We start from the raw sequence: 6,000 nt of genomic DNA, 5'->3' as shown, positions 1-6,000 counted from the left end.
CACAGGTACCAAAGTGGGGGACAAAATGGAACTTTGTCATTTTTATAAAAGTTCATTTTTGAAGAGGGTCTTTCAATGACAAAACTCATCACATAACTGTGGATGATACGAGAATACAAGTCCATCAGCTTTATCCTGTTCTGCCTGCACCTTGTCCTTCTGGAAAGAAAAATCCAGGTGAGACTAGTGAATGATTGCAAAAAAAGATAAAGTTATGATTTATGGAATATGAAACACAAATTTTGCAGTAAACGAGGGAAAACAAAACCTTGGCACCTGGGGAGAGAACACCTCAGACATCAGGAGCTATGGGGGGGAAGGGGCAGTACTATTTTTTTCTTTCAGAATCACCCCTAATGAGGTGATTGTGAAGGAAAACTTCTTGATGAGGCTTCCCCCAAGCTGTTTTGAGAATCTTAACTATATAGTTAAACTTTCACAGCCCTGAGTTCCGCATCTGTGGCTGTGGAGGGCCAACTGTAAAGGACTTCATTCTGTGGATTTGGGTATCCAAGGGTGTCCTAGAACTAATCACCTGTGGATACCAAAGGATGACTGATGATGGATAGATGGGTTTGCCAACCCTGCCAAACAGTTCTGATACAGTTTTACCACCACCCCCCTTTTACCTTACTGAGTATAGGAAACTAAGAATTGGCCCCAGTTCTTACATTTCTATCACAAAACATATATCAAGACTCCTGTATTCCCCACCTTCATTACTGTCTCCATCACTCAGTCATTCTGTACGGTGAATGAATGCCAATCAGCTGGTGATATAAGCAAACGTAAGAGGATGAATTTATTTCTCTCAGATAGTCCTCTCAAAAATAAAGACTGGCTGCAAATTTAAGTTGAACTGGGAATCCTAAGTTTACCAGCTTGCTGGTCAGGAGTATAACGTGGAGGCAATGTCAACATATGCTTCTCTGCTGAGGAAGGTCCTATCTGAAGTGTCCAACAATTGTAAACAGCACTTTATCACAGCAGCACTATGTACATCCATGGGACTCTATTTCTTGTATGAAAGCCAGGCATTAACTTACTTTTCTTCCAAAAGTATGATGACGTGTACTTCAGGGATTGTCAGAAGAGACCTTGAAACATTTAAGGAAACAAAGCCAGTAGATTTCATACACAGCAGATGAGTGCAAAAATCTCTCCAAAATGAGACTACCATTTGTTACCTAGGAGAGCTTCCTGGAAGGATGCACAACTCATAATTTATGATAATTAGGTATTTAACTCTATGACAGTATCATCCAATTAGAAAAGGTTGGAATGAGATTATCCCTGACTTTAGCTGAAGGAAATAATCAAAGACACCACCTTATTCCTGAAAGGTATTTAGTTCAGTCTCAATTTATTGTTCAGGTTTAGTATGGATATAGAATTGCTCTAGATTTTTCTCCTTATGGACCAATACGGAGCTAGTGCAATCATTAATTTATCCTGCTGAACCTGAATTAATTCCTCAGGCCAAGGGAGAAAACAAATACAGAAACTTAAGACTAAAGGCCCCTAGCTTTCTAAGACCAGCTGATTTGTTCCAGGAGCCAAGGGTCATACTTGTGTTTAATACCACTCTTGGCTTCAACCTGCTGCTCAGAGTCCTACAGATAATAACCTAAATATATACTATAAGACACAAGTTGAATGAAGTTGGTCCTACCTTTTCTCAGAAGATTACTAGAGTGGCCAATAGAATTGCATACTCAAGAGAAACTTCACTAGAAGCGAAGAAATTTTGGGGAAACAATTCTTCACTGGTGTCCATTTTTTTTTTTTTTTTAATGTATCTTACAAGCAGAGAGATGACTGTCCTTTGCTCTGGACTACATTTTCAAGGTTACTTTTAATATATATTTAAATTCCCTGTTTGATAATTTCAACATCTGAGTCATATAAGATCTGGTCATATTCATGCATTGTCTTTTTTTAAGTTTAATTGAAATAGAGCTGATTTATAAGGTTGTGATAATTTCTGGTGTATAGCAAAGTGATTCAGTTATACCTATACACATATCCATTCTCTTTCAGATTCTTTTCTCATACAGATTATCATAGAATACTGGGTAGAGTTCTCTGTGCTATACAGCAGGTCCCCTTTGGCCAATTATTCCGTATACCTCAGTGCACATTTGCCAGTCCCAAGTACATCCCTCCCACCCCAGCCACCTGTCCCCTTTGGTAAATATAAGTTTTTCAAAGTCTGTAAGTCTGTTTCTTTTCTGCAAATAATTTCATTTGTATCCTTTTTAAAGATTCCACATATATGTGATATCATATGGTGTTTGTCTTTCACTGTCTGGTTAATATCACTTAGCATGATAGTTTCTGGGTCCATCCATGTTGCTGCAAATGGTATCATTTCATTCTTTTTTATGGCTGAGCAATATTCCATTCTATATATGTACCACATCTTCCTTATCCATTCTTCTGTTGATGGACATTTAGGTTCTATGTCTTGGCTAGTGCTGCAATAAACATTGCAGTTCAGGTGTTTTTTTTTTTTTTTTTTTTTTAATTATGTTTTTCTCTGGATAGATGCCCAGGAGTGGAATTGATGGACCATATGGTAGTTCTATTTTTAGTTTTTTGAGGAAGCTCTGTACTGTTTTCCATAGTAATTGTACCAATTTATATTCCTACCAACAGTGTAAGAGCGTTCCTTTTTATCTACACCCTCTCCAGCATTTATTATTTGTAGGTTTTTTGATGATGACTATTCAGGCTGGTGTAAGATGGCACCTCATGGTAGTTTTGATTTGCATCTCTCTAATTATTAGTGACATGAGCATCTTTTCATGTGTTTTTTGGACATCCACATGTCTTCTTTGGAGACATGTTTATTTAGATCTTCTGCCCACTTTTTTTTAATTGGGTTGTTTTCTTGCTATTGAGCTACAGGAGGTATTTGTATATTTTGGAGATCTTTCTTATTGTGAGGGTGGCAACAGTATTTTCTCTGGCTTTCCACATCTTAAGCAGAAGCAAGAACGCAAATGGACTTTTGATACAGTCTTAATTCTCCTGACCTCATGACTCTATGGGCCTTTTTTAAAGGGTAATTTTAATATTTTTAATTAAAAAAAATTTAAGGCCACAGCCATTACCTATGACAGTTCCCAGGCCAGGAACTGAATCCAAGCCACAGCTGCGACCTATGCCACAGATGCAACAATGTTGGATCCTTTAATCCACTCTGCTATGCTGGGGATCGAACCACTGCAGTCAGATTCTTAACCCACCACACCACGCAGTAACTCATTGAAGGGTAATTTTAGCCCCTTTGTTATCTGATTCAGTGCTGTCACAGAGAGAATTGGTTATTAAGGGCTTAAACAATATTTTATTTCTTCCTAACTTTTGAACACGTTGTGATTTTCTATTAACAGGGAAAAAGAGACATTCAAGAAAATCTTGGTTTATAATTTCTGAAAGTAAAACCATTTCTACACTTACCAAAGTTGAGTAAAAAAAAAAAGAATTGATCATTTGTACTTCAGGAGGGTTCTGTTTATGGCCTGGCTGATAGAGTGCTTTACTTAAGTCATGTATTATGTGATGATTATAATCTTGGGCAACTTATTTTTCTGGTTCTACACTTATTTATTTATAAAAGGGGTAAAATATAATCTGCTTCTCTTTTCACACAGGGTGTCTAAGAGGACCCAAAGATGTAGGCATGCAGAAGTGCTAATCTCAGAATAAGTACACTTTTTACCAGATATATATTAAGATTAGTTCTCCTACAGTATGCTCTTAGGAAAGTCTCTTAGCTTTTATCCACCTCATTTTACTTACTGGTAAAAATGATTCATGTAACATATTCTATTATAGCAAACCACCCAAATCAAAATGGTGAGAATCTAGATAGTGTGTCTATAGAAGGGCATTGTCTGCTGTAATACTGTACAAAGGGCAGGTATTCTTATAAAATTCTCCTTACTTTTAAAAATGATTCACGAATTATGCTGGAAATTTTAAACTTCCAGAATTTATTGCTGCTTAGGATCTACACTTTATTTTAAATGAGCTGCCCAATGCCTGGCATTATTTCCTACAGTCAGTTAACACAGAGGATCAAAGTCATAAGCACATGTTTTTGTTACTCCATGGTAAATCTCTCATTTAGTGGTTCTCAGATTTAGAATGAATTTGAATTTCACTGCTCTGAATCACCCAGAGGACTTGATAAACAGATGGATGAGTCCTATCCTCAGAATTTCTGATTCAGTAAGTCTGAGTAAAGGCCCAAAGCTCTTAGATGATGCTGATGTTGCTGGTCTAGAGACCACACTTTGAGAACTACTGCTTAAATTAGAATTCCTAAGGGGAAGAATATAATAGTTTATAAACTGGAGTATGCTATTCATTTGGCACCTCTAAACATTTGTAGTAAAGATGTGTTCCATAGATAAATAATCTTCACAATATTGACCACATGACACTCTAGTCTTTACATGACTTCTGAATCATTAAAAATAGCTTGTACTATGTAAAGTCCAAAGCTTTAATTTTTTTCTAACTTTTTGAAAATTGATACTACACATTGGTGTGTATATGATACTTCTCGTTTCTAAACATGCCAAAGAATAGAGATATGCTCTATGTTATATTTTGAAATTAATTTAAATACACATTCTCAGAACCCTTGAAATTACATTTACATGTGGGCTATTAGCATTTCTAAAAATATTCAAGAATAAGAAACGAAAACCTCCCAAATACCCAGATTCTTTGTACTTACAGTTATATTGTGGGAGGAGGTGGGGAGCTCATTCAATGAGCAAAATTATAAGCAATTCTGTTTTTGTTATTTCTCTAAATAACAGACTTCCTCCAAGGCACTGAAGATATTTTAATAACTTTCACTTTACTTTCTCTGTGAAGTGGCTAATCAGCAGGCACTTCCAAGTGTAATTTAATGATATGCAAAAATGCAGTTAAAGAATTTATTAAACCTCGTATTTTAACATCTTTGTGAAACCCCCATGTTGGACCATCTGGCTTATATAAGTCAGGCTAACACATAAGTTTTATCAAATGTATATTTGCTTTTGGAAATCAGAATATAAAAATGCCAGAACTTAAAAAAATTTTCATCACCTAGTGTCACTTGCAACTTGAACTGATAGAAAGGATGGCAGCAAGGAATTAAGCAGAGAGATTATTTTTAAAGAGCATGACAAAATGAGATCCCCTGTGAGCACTTAAGAGTTTGCCCTGTCTCTTAAGATGCTGTTACTATACTCTTCAGCACATTATCCAATGATACACTGATTGATGTATAGGAAATTACATCAGGAAGGGTAGCACATTTTTAAAAACCTACGGATAAAAATCAGCCAAACCAAAACTAAGAAATAAAAATAAGGAGTAATAGGAGTACCTGCTGTGTCTCAGCGGGTTAAGAATTTGACCAATACCAATGAGGATGCCTGTTTGAACCCTAACCTCACTCAGTGGTTAAACAATTCAGCATTGCTGCAAGTTGTGGTGTAGGTATCAGCATGGGTCTGGCATTGCTATGGCTGTGGTGTAGGCTGGCAGCTGCAGCTCTGATTGGACCCCTAGCCTTGGAACTTCTATATGCCATGCCTGAAGCCGTAAAGATTAAAAAAAAAATGAATAGTATTCAAATTTTTAATAAGAATTTGAAATCTGCGGAATCCTAAGCAAGTTTGTCTTTATCTCTTATTAGCTATGATTAATATTAGATCAAGTGATAGCGGACAATCTTTAATTTGTAAATATTTAACAAATATTTAATTACACCCTTACTGTGTTCTAGGTCCTATTCTAAGCAGGTAACATCTCATTTCACACACATACACACACACACACACACACACACACACAAAACTTATGGAAAAAATATTATTATTATGCCCATTTTACTGATGAGAAGACTGGAGAGAATGAAGTTATGATTTGCTTAGGATCACAAGTTTTTAATGTGTGTGGGATACATGGTTATTTACCTTTTATAATAAG

Source organism: Sus scrofa, chromosome 6 (assembly GCF_000003025.6).
Source record: "Sus scrofa isolate TJ Tabasco breed Duroc chromosome 6, Sscrofa11.1, whole genome shotgun sequence".
Lineage (NCBI taxonomy): Eukaryota > Metazoa > Chordata > Mammalia > Artiodactyla > Suidae > Sus > Sus scrofa.
The sequence above is the reverse complement of the archived record's forward strand: the minus strand, read 5'-3'. Positions refer to the sequence as shown.